Source organism: Lemur catta, chromosome 14 (genome assembly GCF_020740605.2).
Source record: "Lemur catta isolate mLemCat1 chromosome 14, mLemCat1.pri, whole genome shotgun sequence".
In the NCBI taxonomy this organism is placed as follows: Eukaryota; Metazoa; Chordata; class Mammalia; order Primates; family Lemuridae; genus Lemur; species Lemur catta.
The window spans coordinates 25,103,995-25,120,544 of NC_059141.1; the positions used below are offsets into that span (position 1 = coordinate 25,103,995).

General features: G+C 41.8%; 1 protein-coding gene across 1 annotated transcript in view; it reads left to right on the forward strand.

The window, feature by feature from the left end:
- Positions 1 to 16,550, forward strand: part of LOC123649730 (inactive heparanase-2-like) — a 108,715-nt gene that overhangs the window by 51,699 nt on the left and 40,466 nt on the right. The window lies entirely within an intron of this gene.

Here is a 16,550-nt window from a genome sequence, read left to right on the forward strand (position 1 = left end):
GAGCCGCTCAAGCATAGCAATAGATCAGGCATTTGCCTTGTTGAACAGGCAGACATTGCACATGGCCTATCTTAGGAAGGGGCCTCATGAAATCCAGATAAAGTGTTCGGAATTAAAGACATGATAAAAATGGAAATATGAGCCTTGTAGGGCCAATTTACCTATAAATACATTTGCTTCCTTTAAATGTCAATATATTAAAAACAAACCTAATAGTTATTGAGTGCTTACATGTATTAATCCACTTAATTCTCACAACTGTATGAGTTTATTATTCTGATCCCCATTTATGGATGAGGAAAATTGAAGCATGGAGAGATAAAATAACTTGCTAAGGGTCACACAATTAGGAATCAGATAGCAGAGTAGAAGTTCAGAGTCACCAGTAGGCTTTCTGTGTTGTACTTTCACCCTAGATATTCAGAAAAATAACTGCTCCATTTCCTATGTCACTGGGTATAGGTAAAAAAAAAAAAAAAAAAAAAGACCACACATCTGGTAAGGCTGAAGTGTGGCAAAGATGAGATGTGTAAGATTGAGCTTGTTGCCCTGCATTTGAAAAACTGGACATCTTTCCCTAGAAAGACCCTCTCTGGGATTTTAAACCATGAACACTATTCATGGGCTTCCCCTATTATTAGGCTGCATGTGCACAATGGTTGTTTGGATACTTGGCCCAGAGTGAAATAGATCACAGCAGGAACTACAAATCCAGGAAGCTGATAAATACTCCTGGAAGGCAGGGCTGCAGCTGGGAAGATCTCATGCTCCTGATGGCATTAAGTAAAAGCCTGGAAATGCACTGTTTCCCCATTTCCCCTTCTCCAACTCCCATAGCACAAAAGGGCACCATATTAAGGGAGGAGACTAGTATTTTCTGTTCCCCAAAGTATAGACTACTTGTTCTCCCTGTTCTCCTCCTGAGGCCAGCTAAAATGGCACCCACTTTTTGAAGTCTTCCCTAATTCTTCTGGTCAAAATTCATTATTCCTACCTCTGTGCTCCCTCTACTCACATGTATTTGCATTTTAGCACCTATTGCTTTTAATCTTCTATGGCAGGCACTTAGCTATCTATCGCCTCCCTGTTGGAGAGTGGGGACCATATTTTCAACGTTTGTTGTCCCTAACTTCCACAATATAGTACCTGGCACAGAGAATATATTCAGTCAATATTGGGGGAAGGAAGGGAAGAAGAAAATGATGGGGTAAGGTGTGGAGAAAACGGAGAGCAGAAAGGAGTCACTGACATATCAGGGCCCAGATCCCTTCTTTCAGTAGTGTGCCTCACTAGAGAGTCCCTATGCTCACTCCTCTTGGAGTCTTCTCCAGGATGTCACGTTGTGGGTAGGGAGCATGATGCTGGTGGCGGGGTGAGAATGCAGGGATGCATCCTCTCCCACATGACAGCCCAAATTCCTGCTAGAGGTTATGTATAGACTGCTGTGTATACGCTGCAGGGTTGGGGGCTGGAACCCAGGAGCCAGTCCGAGGCAGAGCAGAGATATTCCAAACAGCTACTCACACCTCTCTAAAGCAGAGATTGCCAGGAGCTTGTCAGGCAGTGAAATCAAAGGCTTTTGGACTGAGAGCTAACAAAAGAGATGGATGCTTTTTTGCATGACTTCATGACACTTGCTGCAGGATCCCTTGGACGTGGAGAAAGGAGAGGCAAGATTACTCCACTAAAGTAGCGGTTCTCAAAGCAGAGTTCCAGACCATCAGCATCACCTGGGAAGTTGTTAGGAATACCAGTTCTTGGGCCCACCCCAGTCTTACTGAATCAGAATCTCTGGGGATAGGACCCAGAAATCTGGGTTTTACCAAGCCCTCCAGGTAATTCTTTATGCATGCTAAAGTCTGAGAACCACTAGAAAACATGAAGCCCTCCAAGTGAGAGACAGAACACACAAGTGAACCAAAGTAAATCTGGCTGGACTCGGTACCTTTCAGTGGGAGAGAGCACAAACCCAACCCCACCTGCATCTCCATGTCCATATACTCCTCCATTATGTTTGTGTATAAATACAAATGAAGCAGCCAGAAGGAAACCAAAAGGAGTCGGTGGGCATCAATTTGGTCTGCAGGTGTTTCCAATCAGAGGAAGCCCTGGCATTTGGTGAGGATCCAGAAAAATCTGTGCCAAAAGCACTGGGGATGACTCCATTCATCTAAGCACTATGTAACAGAGCACTCTAACTATTTTTAGGTATGGTATAAACCCTTTTAAAATACCATGTTCTTCAGTTTGCTTTTTTCACTTAATATATCGTAGAGAACTTTCTGTATCTGTGCAAAGAGATCCACCTCTTAGTATTCTAAGGGTATGCAATGATTTATATAACCTTACACTTATTAATAGACATTTAAATTGTTTACATTGTTTTCTATTATAACAATATTATAACAAACATTCTTGTATTTATTCATTCATTCATTTATTCAAATATTCATCAGTATTTACTGATCTCCTTCTATATGTGACATATTGTAGGAAGGACTGGGTATACATATCTGAATATTGATTCCCACCTTGTGGAGCTTATAATCTAGCAACAGAAATACACACAATAAATGAGGAAGTAAATATATGATTATACATTGTGGTAAGTGCTATGAAAGAAATGAAGTGTATTGTGGTAAAGTAACAGGAAACACTTACCTGGACAGCAGAGCTAGAGAAGTGGACCCAAAGGATGATAGGGATTCCAGGCACAAGGAACAGCATTTGCAATCCCTATATGGGAAAGCACTTGGCATTTTCTAGGAATCAAAGAGGACAATGTGGCTGGAAGGTGATAGATGAAGGGAGAGTGACATGAAATGACATTGGAGAGTTAGGAAGAGACCAATTATTCAAGATGTTGTAAGTTATGGTAAGGAATTTGGGTTTTATAAGAAGTGCTATGTGAAGCAATTGGAGAATTTTATGCAGAGGAGTAATGTGATCATATTAAAAATTACTCAGCTACTCTGTGGAGAACAGATTGGAATGGAGCAAAGGTGGATGTGAGACCAGGCAGGAAACTATTTCAGTAGTCGAGTCAAGATGATGACGAATGGTTTGGGCTAGGCTAATGGCTATAGAGATAGACAGATTCAAGACATGTTATAAGGTAAAAACTAACATGAACAGCAGGAATGGATGTGGAGATTCAAGAAGAGAGACCTGGATAACTTATGAGTGGGAGAGCCATTCACTGTCATGGGGAAGACTGGGGGGAGAAGTTTATGGGGGAAGGATGAATCGAGGGTCCACTTTGAACATGTTAAGTTTGAGATACTTGTGAGACATCCATGTAGAATATTGAGCATGCAGATTAATCACAAGTATGGAGATCAAAAGAGATGATTGGGCTGAAGATATAGATGCGTAAGTATATGTAAATCCAGGGGAAAGTTAGAGGAGTGAGGAGGCAGGAGAAAAGCAGGATGAGAGATGACACACACAGAGCCTAACCTTGCTTAGGAGGAACAGCACTTAGCACTTCAGCTTGCACAGGAAGAAAGAGATGAGTACAGGGGGAACCATGTATAGCTTGGGTGATGGGAAGAGAAGGGAGTTCCCAACCCACTTGAGTTCTTTGCTTGAAGTATAAGACAAGGTCACTGGCTAAGAGGAAGGGAAGTGAGTGCAGAAGAGATTTTGAGGAGAAAGGAAATGTACAAAAGAGTCATATGAGAGAAACATCACAGGATTATTAGCACTGAGAGCACACTGGAGGTTTGAGATCACGCTAAGTGAAACCTGTCTGCCTGATTGTGTGCTTTTCTCCAGCTACATTCAGCTGCTTGGCTACAAAAATGGAGAAGATGGATGGATAAAGATGTCTTTGTAGATTTTTCAAGTCTGTAATAAAAATACCTAGAAATAGAATTACTGAGTCAAGGGGTATTTGTACTTTAAGTTTTGCTAGATATCACCATCAATATTTGCAGATTTAACTGGAAATTTTAAAAAATACTATTTTCATCCTTGTTAGTCTATTTCAACATAACAAAAATAGAAACATTAACTGGATAATAGAATTATTAACATCAATAGCTCAGAAGTCTCAAAACATAAAAGTTTAATGCAATTTAAAGAGAGAAAGAAAATTTACTTGCATAATTCATCTTGTGTGTGTGAGGCTGTTGCTGCATGTGTGTTGGTTGAGTAAGGAGTGTGTGTGTGTGTGTGTGTGTGTGTGTATGTGTCTATGTGTGTGTGTATTTGAAAATGGAAGATGGCCTGCTTTGCCCTGAAGGGACCCAAAGACATCATGATTGAGCCCAGAGTGTACCATAAGTGGTTTGCGGTTATTACCAATGATTTTTCACAATTCTTCCCACTGTGCAAGTCTCTGTCAGGAAAATAGAGTGGTTTGGCTAGAGATAACTGGGATTTGCTATGAGCAGGGTGGAGCTGTCAGATTTATATGGCTTTTTCTCTTAAAAATATATGGCCTTCCTTTTTCATTCGCAGCAACTGTAAAGCCCATTTGGGGCTGTTGCTTTCCAATCACTTGGCTCCCGGTGTTCTAATGAATGCACAGCACGTCTCTCAGAAGGGCTGCCCTTCCAGCTGACACATCAGATAGGAAACTCACAGTGGTTTGGTTCTGAAATTCGTTCTGGGTGTCCATGTTTCCGTAGTTCTTGCCTTTCACTTACTAGCCAAAGGTTGTTATAACTAATTGGGTGTCTGTCCTCCACTGGCTCCCCCAGTTTGATCTGCACACACTGTGCTCCACTGATGGAATCACCATGTGGCCTGGGGACTGAGTGCTGATCAAAGCAGTGTCCATCCTCTTGCTCTCCTACTCTTTTTTAAAAATTCCAGCTCTGCCTCCAGAAATGCCCTCCAAAACTAAAGCATCATATGCTTTTTTTGATAAAATGACATGACTTAGAGAATGTAAACATCTAGAATTATAAAGTTCAGCTTTCAAAACTTAAGTGTTTGAATCTAAGCCAGTCAAGGGAACTGAAAGCTGGCTGGGGAAGGCAAACACAGGACAGTGATGAGTGGCTCTGGGCTGAGCAGGGGCTGTATGCTGGGCGGCTGTCAGGGCTGAGGTACCCTTTCATTGTTGTCTCTCTCATCATCTTTTGGGATCTAGAAGACAGATGTTAAAGCCACATTAATGAGCAGGTAGGTGATACGAAATTTAGAGGCATTCTCCAAGGCATAGAAAATGTAGGTGGGAAATACACAGAAGAAAAGAAATGTTCTTTTAAAAGCTGCCACTGCTGTAAAAGAAGATTCATAGAATACGTGAGCATACATGACACCGACCTGTCCCACCTCTGAAGGGCCTCAGATTAGCAATTGAGAGCTTAAAATATAGTTAATTTTACTACCCAGGTACGTTCATCAGGTCTGTGGCTGCAGATACCCTGCCTGGGAATGACCATAGGATTCAGAAGTCTAATTTTTAAATATGCTGGACACTGCAGTGGCCTTGTGACAGAGGACAGGTTTAGTTATTCAACAAATATTTAGTGAGTGCCAGCCTTGTGCCGACACTGTGCTAGGTACAAGGAGCATAGCTGTGAAGGAAACAGACATGGTCTTATGCTCTCTAGGAGCACAGAGTTGATTTAAGGCAGAGACAAATAATAAGTAACTGGATAAATAAGATAATTCCTACAGACTACGGGAAATATAATAAGGGGTTGGAGAATTTGGGGGAAGTGGCTATTTTATTTTATTTTTTTTATTTTTATTTCAGGATATTATGAGGGTCCAAACATTTTGGTTACATTTTATGACTTTGCCTCACCCAAGCAAAGACTAGAGGCATGCCCTTCCCCTCCTTAACCCCCTAATCCCTGGAGAATATTACTACCGTGTGAGCATCATAGTGTTGATCAGTTAGTGTCAATTCGTTGGCGAGTACATGTGGAGCCTATTCTTGCATTCTTGTGATACCTCACTTTGTAGGATGGGCTCAAGCTCTATCCAGGAAAATAACAAGAGGTGCTAGATCACCGTCATTTCTTATAATTGAGTAATATGTATACAATGGAATATTACTCAATTATAAGGAAGTGGCTATTTTAAAGTGGTAAACATAGGTCTTTGTGGAGGGACATTCAACAGAGACCTGAAGAATGCGAATGGGGTGGCCTTGAGAGGACCTAGGGGAAGCGCTGTCTTGTGCAGGGGCCGTGGCAGGGAGAGGGCCTGAGGGCTCACAGAACAGAGAGGAAAGCTAGATGTATTAATGGCCTGGCAGTAGAGTGGTATGAAATGGGCTGGAGAGCTAGGTAGGGACCAGATCATGCAGAGCATGGGATCACCATAAGGGGCTTGGATTTTAGTCTAAGAGCCGTGGGCAGCCAGGGAAGGAATTTAACAAGGAACTGATGTGATTGGATTTAAGTTTTAGGAGGATAACTTTAGCTGCTCTATGGAGAACAGATTGTAAAAAGTCAAGAGAGGAGGGAGAGAGCCTAGATAGGAACCTGTTGGCCCAACGAGGGTAATGGCAATGAAGAAAGCAGAAGGGGACAGATGAAAGTATAGTAGGAGGCAGAGCTGAAAGGACATGTGGATGGATTGGATGGGAAGGAGTAAGGGTAAAAGGGGAACCAAGGGATCATTTTTACATTCTGCTCGCCATTATGCAACCCCAAGATAATATTATCCTAAGTCATTCCAACACTGCACAAACCTTGAAACCACTAAATTGTCCTAATAAAAAAGTTTCCACCCCTCCCCAAGCAAGGGTATACTGGCTAAAAATCTTTGTAAGAGATTCCAGTGGATATTAGCACAGTTGGACCCAGAGTGCTATGCCCCAGAAATTTATACCAGCTTCTTCTACCCCCCACAACCCCAGTAAGCCCTGATCCTAATCTAGTCATGACCACACAGAGCCAGTCCTTCCTCATCATTTATTTTTATGGTTAAGATGTTCTCTCCAGGCCTCTACCCTGCATTTATTCCTATTGGAATTCCTATCCGCCCTTCTTCCCATTAGTGTGTCATCTGTAAACTTAATGATGACCATGTTCTGTACTTTAGCCTCCAGGTCCTTCAGAAACAATGTTCTCTGTATTTATCTTTGAAGTTGTGAGCATATGGCCATGCCACATGAACACAAGCACTGAAATTTGAACCAAAGAAATGTGATTTTGGAATGAGACTGGTTCCCCATGACTAGTGCTAGAATTTATACTCTAGAAGTTTAATTTAATATAGGAGTTGGTGATGTAATCAAAATAAAACTTACACCAAAGTTGATCTGATACATCTAATAATGTGACTGTTATTATTCTACAAGAGAAATGACATTTGCGTAAATGACTTACACACATTTCTGTTTCATAGCCACACCAAAGTTGTAATTTTCTTTATAACTATGCAAATGCCAACCCACAGTAAAAGGCAAAGATTTTATCAGACCTTACTTCTAACCATTGTACCCATAGGGCTAATATTTCCCTTGCTGTGCCCAGTCTTCTCCTGTACCTTCCCCTCCACACCTGGGTCCTTACGTAGCACACATTACTGTTTTCCACATCTAACCACATGAGAAGGCTGGAAGTAGCAGAAGCTCTAGCTTCTGAAGATGTGGGCTGCTTGTGTAAGGAACGAGGGGGTAACAGGGTAACCAGGGTGTGTGTAATGCTGGGAAATACATTTTAGACATGCATTCTTTGATAATTCTTCATGTAGTGTTGTCTTGCATTCATGGGAGCATCTAATATATGGGATAAGTATTGTTACTGGAGTATTATATCAAAAAATTTAAGTTGAAATATTATTTGTGGTTGATGTTAAAAGCTGCCAAATGCTATTTCCTTTATGCTGCCAAATTTCTGAATTCTTTTATGGAGGTAAAATATTAAAGAATCTTTCTCCCAGTCTCACCCTTCTGAGTTCACATGCCTCCCAACCTATCCCACTCCCCTGTTTTACTTCTTGCCCTTCTGAGATCCAGAGGCCTCACGGGGTAAATATCAGTCACTACAACAGCCTGCAGGCCTGCTTTGCTTTCTCAGGAACTTGGGATCTCATTCATCAAACTCAATTTTCACAAGAGAATATCCTCCTATTTCCCTTAATTAGCAACTATGGATTTTCCTTTAATAGCCAAAAAGCCACTTTGGAGCTCCCTGGGGGCCTGTCTTCCCAGCAGGTAGTTCGTAAGTCTCTCTTGTTTTTCAGACCCCTATTCCATGTTACAGTGTATGCCTATGATTATGTAACAAGAAGAAGGGGATACTGTGATGGCGTAGAGTTGTTAAGAAAGTGAGGACTGAATAGGCCATGAAAATGTAGAACCTCTACTTTTTAAAAAGTGCCATTAAAGGTGCTAAAATGTAAAGCTTTGTCCTTTCTTCCTGTCTCTCTCTCTCTCTTGACTTGTCATGGTATTTCTTATTTGTTATTTAACATTGTTCTGAGTAAAGAAAAATTAAAATTTTAAAGAATTAGCATGAATTTTATCATTCTTTATATTGCATGTATAAGATTTAAATCCTAATATAAGAGCATTTAAGTTGTATGTGAAATTACTGAAATTATACAATTTGTATTTCACAGCTTGTACAGTATACACATATGTATCTTGTTCTTACCAGAACAGTGGAAATACTGCACAAAACTAACAACTGTTTTTATTTTGCTTCTTCATATGTATGCTTTCTACCAACACTCTACCTTCAGATTATGGATAACTAAGGAAAGACTGAAAGAAGAAGGGAAAATGGGTTGCCCTATCTTTCCCTTTCCTTCTGTGTTATCGTTTTCTAGAAAAGCGGTTGCTTAATACAGAGAAGTAACATGAGTAAGAAAGGATATGGGGTTCTTTGGTTGTTTGTGTTTCTTGGAACAAACATCATTGCCTTCTTCCTCTGTTCAAAAAAGTTCTGGTGTGAACAGAAAGCGTAGCTGTCAGCCCCTCCATTCCCGGCTTACACACACTTACCTTGCACTCACTTGAGTCTCACTGGACTCCCATGTATCATGGCTCCACCAGAACTCTGTGCTCATTTGCATTGCAAACACTCTGTGTTAATTAGATAGCAAGAATTTTGGATGCTCATATTGTGCACATCTCCTCTACTCCATGTGCAAGCTCCATTGGACTTCACTTACAAAACACAAGTTCAAAGATAAAATTATCAAGAATTTCAAGATGGCGATGGTAGAACATGAAGCCAAGTACAGGGCTGTTTTGAGCACAGGGCCATTCTGAGCAGGGGGCCCTGGGAACTGCACAGGCTGCATGCATGAAGCCAGCCCTGGGACTGAGAATGGGTTATAAGATTGGGTAGCTGGGAGAAAGCAGGTGCAGCACAAACCCTTGACTCTGCCAGAAGAAATCCCACATTATATTATGAAAGGCCCCTAATCTATTAGGCTTTCTGGTCCAATTCCTGTTAAGAACATCTGAAAATTTTGTTCATGTCTTTGGCTAAAGAGGTAGAGAAAATAGGAGGGGGCTCTGCCAATTTTTTCATTATAGTTGACAAGGAAATTTCTCTGAGGTAGGACTGAGAGACCAGGTTGTGAACCTATACTATACAGACTTTAAATTCCTAATCATAAAGGAAAATTTTAAATACATTTTCAGTATCCTACTTATACTTTTAAAACAACTGGTAGCACTTCAAACTGCAGGATGATAATCAGAGCAAAATTAGGATAAAATTTTCCATATAGCTTATTTTGTTTGGAGAGTTTGACTGTGCAATTCAAGACTTATATCATTATGCTTTTACAAATGTCAGAATTATCAAATTATGTAATGAGATTTACAGTAATGGCTTTATTTGGGATTCAGTAAGCTATTTTTCAACCTGCAATTTTCTGAAATTGGCCTTTTCTTTGAACTTTGAAAATTTTGCACATTTCAAAGAGTCCATATTCTATTTCATACTGGGTTTTTGTACCAAGGTTGCTGTTCTTTCCAACTTTTCCATAAATTAACATTTCTTTATACAAAGTCTATAAACCCCCATCAATGAAGCTCTTTAGGTTTGTAATGATTGATTTCCAATATTTGGGTGGTTGTGTGTGAAAAGATCAAAGGTAGTTTCTGAGTTGGTACTGTGCCTTCCCATTTGTACCTATTAAAAATAAGAATATTTATTGCAAAACACCTGCTCCAAAGTGTTCCTCTCACTAACCCACAGTCACCTCCTAAATAGTAAAGTGATGGCTGAAAATAAAAAACCCTTTCCAGTGGTTGGGGCTGTACCCAACCAAGAGAACTGCTTGTTATCCCTGCTCATAGGGCAGCATCCATATAGGAAGAATTGAGCCACAACCCAGAAAACTCCTGCTGTATCGATAACCACTGGTAACCACTTTGGTTAATTTTGCTCCTAATATATTTTCTATTTGGAATGATATAGTTTGGCCACATTGGCTTGCCTCCTCCTCACTGGGTGTCAACAAAAATGGGCACCGTAATGATAACCCATACGCAAGGTTCAGGATAAGATACAGGTCTTCTGTCTTTTCTCCCTACTGCCTCTGTCTTCTCTTTTTTTTTTTTTTTTTTTTTTTGAGACAGAGTGTCACTTTGTTGCCCAGGCTAGAGTGAGTGCCATGGCGTCAGCCTAGCTCACAGCAACCTCAAACTCCTGGGCTTAAGCGATCCTACTGCCTCAGCCTCCCGAGTAGCTGGGACTACAGGCATGCGCCACCGTGCCCAGCTAATTTTTTCTATATATATTTTAGTTGGCCAGCTAATTTGTTTCTATTTTTAGTAGAGACGGGGTCTCACTCTTGCTCAGGCTGGTCTCAAACTCCTGACCTCGAGCAATCCGCCCGCCTCAGCCTCCCAGAGTGCTAGGATTACAGGCGTGAGCCACCGCGCCCGGCCTGTCTTCTCTTTTTGTGATGCCCTGATGGAGGTGGGCCTCACTACGCAAGATCTGTTTTCTCTCGCCCTGAACTGCCTCACACACCTCACATACTTCTTTGCTATGCGTAAATAGCAAAGTACCTATCAGAACAAAGATTCTCTGTCCCTCCCCAACTTAATTCTTTATTTTATTATTCATATTTCTACACTCATGCCCTGGCTTTGAGGTCTCATAATACATTTTGAAGTTTGCAAAGTTAGCTGTTTTTTTTAAATCACATAAAGCCTGAAATCAATGAAAATATTCTAAAAGCCATTAGATATAGAGATTCTTCTTAAAGGGTGGGTCTTACTTTGCACCTGGAAGCCCACTTCACTGTAAGTCCTGGATCCACTTGAGTTTGGGCTTTGGGGAGAGGGTTTGAAGTCCAAACAAGCTTAGCTGGACTCCGTAAAAGCAGAAACAACATATTCTACATTTAAAAAGTAAAATGTGAGGTTACTTGGGACCATTTCCTTAACATCAGTTTTTCAGTCTCTCTGTAGATGGCCCTAGGGTCTGTAAGTTGTAGCCTAGCAATTGAAGTTTTGCTCAGGCGTGAGGAGAAAGATGGAGGAACTGACCTAGTTATCTGCAGCCAACATTTATTTTTCTCAGGAAAGATCCTGAACTTAGAAGTGCCTCAACGGGCCAGGCACCATAGCTTCCACCCATAGTCCCAGCACTTTGGGAGGCCGAGGTGGGAGGATCTCTTGGCCCCAGAACCAGCCTGAGCAGTGCAGCAAGACCCTGTCTCTACAAAAAAATATAAAAATTAGATGGGCATAGTGGTGGTGCACACTATAGTTCTAGCTACTTGGGAGGCTGAAGCAGGAGGATCACTTGAGACCAGAAGTTCAAGGCTATAGTGAAGTATGATCATGCCACTGCACTGCAGCCTGGGTGACAGAGCAAGGCTGACCCTGTCTCAAAAAAAGGGGGGCCAGGGGAACTCAAGCATAGAAAACCCATCTCCAGTGTTCAGTAAAAGTAAAGGGGGTGGCCTCTTCTCTCTACCCCAGCTGAGTTCTGGTAAATTTGTCTTGCAGAGGGTGAATTAATAGACAGAACCACTTTGGTCATGCTTTCCCACCAGTTACACATTGTAGCCATTTCAGGTTCAGCCATGCATGCCAGATTGAATTAAATGCTTTTTTAAAAGTCTCCAAAGCAGGAAAACATCTTTCTCCGACTGGTATTTTTTTTTACATATTTGTTAATGAGTGTCTGCACAATAAAGATGTGGTCTGTAGCTTGTTTTCCAAGGAGGAAATTTGGCTCTCGTAGATGTTGCTGCTGCTCAAATATAGTTTAATTCTTTAATTGAAGCAGCTGGAAAATAGCTTGTGGACAACACAGTGTTCCACAGGCTTTCCTGGAGCTGTCTGCGTGGAGACCACCTTCACTTGTGTGTCCTGAACCCCCTGAGCTGTCAAGAAAATGTCTCCTAAAGGGCTGGTTGACCCTGCCGTTGACCTGTTAAAACTGTGGTTAAGTCTGCGGCCGACTTCACAGACTCGAGTCTATTCTTTGGAGTCAAAAGAGTGCCAGCGTGATGCCACCCTGGGCAGAGGAGTCTGCCAGCTTCTCTCCAGCTGCCCTTCTCCAGGGGACTCAGCTTCTGTAGCTTGCCCAGAAGTCAGTGGTTATTATAAAACCTCTTCTTTAAGCACCCGACTTGTACTTTAACTTTCCTGACTCGTACAAATACTTTTGATGCAGAAAAGCTTAGTTGGTAAAGAGCGCAAAGAGTATTTGGGGAAAAAAAGGACTTGCTTAAGCCCTTAAAGATATGCATTCCTCTGCCCACCGACACTCAAAGGATGAGTCCATTAAGGAAGGAAACATGGGACCCTAGGGTAGCTCAAAAGCTCCACTTAGAGACTTTCCTGGCTTTGGCTAACTAAACAGTGAGCTTTTCAAGGTATAAGACTATGTCTTAGTTATTTCTGTGTATCATGTGTCCAGTAGTTCACAGGTGCTCAGCAAGTGTTGACTAATTATGACAATGACAATGACAGTGATGATGATGACATCTAGCCAAAAAGTCCTTCTAATGTTTATCCATTCATTTCCAGTCAAATTAGGGCCTGGCCTCTGACCTAACTCTAAGATTTTGGGGCACTTACGTAACTGGTCCCCAGCTTTCACAAAAAAGTGCCACTATTCACTTTTGGCCTTTGTCTTTTTTGCCCACATTCTCTTTCTATCTTTTTTTTTTTTTTGCATTTTTCCCCTATCAGTACCTTATCCTCTGCTTGTCGCTGTTTGAGTTCTGTCTTATCTGCGTTGGACCTTGTCTCCCCATAATTCATCCTTGTGAATATATTCAGATAGAATACATGCTGTGCAGGCATTTACAGATGGTTATCAGTAGTAACATCTGCTAATATTTCACAGTGTCTAGTACTCACCAGGCTCCGGGCTGATCCCTTTACATGCACTATTTTGTTAATTCTTACAACAACCTGGTGAGATAGGCCTAGGTATTATCTTATTTTATAAATGAGGATTCTGAGGCTTAGAGGGAAAGTTCTTGCCCAAGGTGGTAGTCTCACCCAGAAAGTGCAGAAGTTGAACTAGAATCCCCGCCTAATTGCTGCCACCCACATCAGCTTGCAAAATGACGTAGGTCTTATGACTGAAATGAAACCTCTGCACCAGCGGCCCTCTCACCCACATGAGGATACTCTCCCTGAAAAGCTCCTATCCATTCAAGCCCAGTCTTTAGTTACTGCCTCCCAAGTTGCTTCTTTTTTTTTTTTTTTTTTTTTTTGAGACAGAGTCTCACTTTGTTGCCCGGGCTAGAGTGAGTGCCGTGACATCAGCCTAGCTCACAGCAACCTCAAACTCCTGGGCTTAAGCGATCCTACTGCCTCAGCCTCCCGAGTAGCTGGGACTACAGGCATGCGGCCACCATGCCTGGCTAATTTTTTCTATATATATTTTTTTAGTTGTCCAGATAATTTATTTCTATTTTTAGTAGAGACGGGGTCTCGCTCAGGCTGGTCTCGAACTCCTGACCTCGAGCGATCCACCCGCCTTGGCCTCCCAGAGGGCTAGGATTACAGGCGTGAGCCACCGCGCCCGGCCCCAAGTTGCTTCTGACCAGCTCCAGGTAAAGGCTGTAAATCATATTCAAGAGCCTTCCCTGTTTATCCTATTATTACTTAGCTACCTGTTCTCATTGTGTTTTGAGAGGTGCTAAGGGAATATTCCGGGGCACTAGACACGCAGGAGGGAAGGTTTCCCTCACTCCTACTCCGTGGGTAATAGGCAAGCACTGAGGAAGAAAACATGCACAAGAACTGGCTCTACCTGCCAGGGCTGGGCAAGGCACGTTCCCAGGCCTCATTTCATTTGGTGTTCGCCACAGTCAGGCAAGGAAAGTTTTTATGGTTGAGGAACTTGCAGCTTAGAGTAGTTGAGTGACTTGCAGTGAGCACAAGTAAATAAGAGTTTTAGCTGGAAATTCAATCCAGGGTACCTGACTCCAAATCTCATGCTTTTCTGTCTCTACTAGGGTTATACAAAAGCATCCAAAAATCCAAAGTGGTCCAAGGAACAAACTCCATTGCAAAGACAAAGATTGTAATGCAAGCATTCCATGCTTAGAAGCTTTGGTTGGGTGGGTGAATGGAAAGCAAAGTTCTTAAGGGAGCATTAGCAAAATATTAGACATTTATTTATGTTCAATATCACCATCGAACATAAAATGTTAGGTTAATAGGTTACTTTCTCCCCTCCTTCTCCCCAGGTAAACAAGTATCACGTGTCCACATGCATATTTATGAAACACTCTATGATGCTGTGTGGGAGGAGAATGCACCAGTGTTTTCCATTTGCCACACTCTAGGTCAGTGGTTCTGTAATTGAGGATGTGGAGTGGGGGTGTGATTTTGTTCTCCAAGGGACATTTGGCAATGTCTGGAGGCATTTTTGATTGTTATAACTAGGGGAGGGATGTGCTACTGACATCTGGTTGATACAGGCCAGGGATGCTGCTAAATATCCTACAACGCACAGGACAGCCCCCTGCAACAGAGCACTGCCAGCCCCAAGCCGTCAACAGTGCTGAGGATAAAAGCCCTGCTCCAGGTCTTAGGATCTGGAAAATGGTATGCTTTCTCCCAGGTTCCTGGGGCTCTAAAGCAGGGATGATTGCTATTGTATTTTCTTGCATTTGGATTCCTGAAACTAGGAATCTCTCAGAGAATCAGGGAGACCCTGAGGGATTTGGGAATTTGGTACAAAGCAGGAGATTCCTTATCACTTATTTTTTCTGCTTGCTGAACACGCCCTGAAAGCTGAGATTTTGGCAGCCGGCTCCTTTCCTCTTCACTGAGTGCGCAGTTGGTCATCACATTTGTCCCAGGTCTGTTCTTCGTATTTCAGCCTCCTCCTCACAGTGTGAAGGCCTGGACGATGGACTTTATGCCTGGAGCTCAGGTATTCAAAGTGCAGTAAAGAGGGGTACAGGGCACCTGGGGACAGTTCAGGTGAAGAGGAATGCTTTGCCTCTTGCCTTTCCCTGCATCTGTTCAGCCAGTGAAGTGTGCCCTCCCAGTTACTAATTCTCACAGAAACATTCAGAGGAGAGGAAAAAACTGAGACTGATTTTTATCTCCAGGCAACAGTGGCTCTGAATTTTTAAGGGAGCTTCACAGTGAAGTCACCAATTAAATTAATGAGATAAGATGTTTTTCCCCTTTGGCTGCATACTGACATTTTACCCATTTCATCAGGCTGGTGCTTTTAATTCTAGCAACACTTTTTATTTATAAATTCAGAGAACTGGAATAGTGAGATTTACATAATTTTAGTATATTCATTCATTAATTCAACAAATATTTGCTAAGCACCAACTATATACCTAGACACTGTGCTAGGTGCTGGGGTCACAACTATCACTTTGGTAACTTGCTTAATATCTAGCGCTAAACCTTAGTACCTTCATTAGTAAAACAGGGAAACAATAGTGCCTCTTTACAGGACAGTTTCCCGAATTCAGTGAAATAATACATGTGAAGAACTGAGCACATCTTAATCACCAACCAATAGAGACAGAAAGTAGAATAAAGTTACCAGAGAACGAGAAATGTTTGAGAAATATTCGTTGATGTTGTTATGAACAGACATGGACCCTGATCCCACTGAAGGGTATGGTCAAGAAGACATTCAAATAAATAGGCAATTAGCAGGAGGGGGAAACTGTGGGGTTCCACAAGGTGAAGTACAAGGGAAACCCTGCCTGGACTTGGGAGTTCAAAGAGGCTTCCTAGAGTAAGTTTCACTGGAGCTCCTGGGGAAAGGGAGGAATTGATACATTTGGATATTTTACATACTGAGTCTGAGGTACTTGTAGAACTGCAGGAAAGGCAATTAGAAACACAGAGCCTTTTTTAAAAAATATACCTTTGAAGAGCAGAGAAATAAACAGAACTACTGTTTTAAGCCTAAGGAAGTTATTAAAGGAAATATGAATATGCATCTTAAAAAATAATTACATGGTGAGTGCCAGGCGCACTGTCTGGAGAATGGACACGCTTGAGGCTCTGACTCAGGGGGATGGGTGGAACATGGACAATGTATATAACCTGAGCTTTTGTACCCCCATGATGAGCTGAGATTAAAAAAAAAAAAAGGCATACACACAATAAATAAATAAATAAATAAATAAATAAATAAATAAATACAAACCTC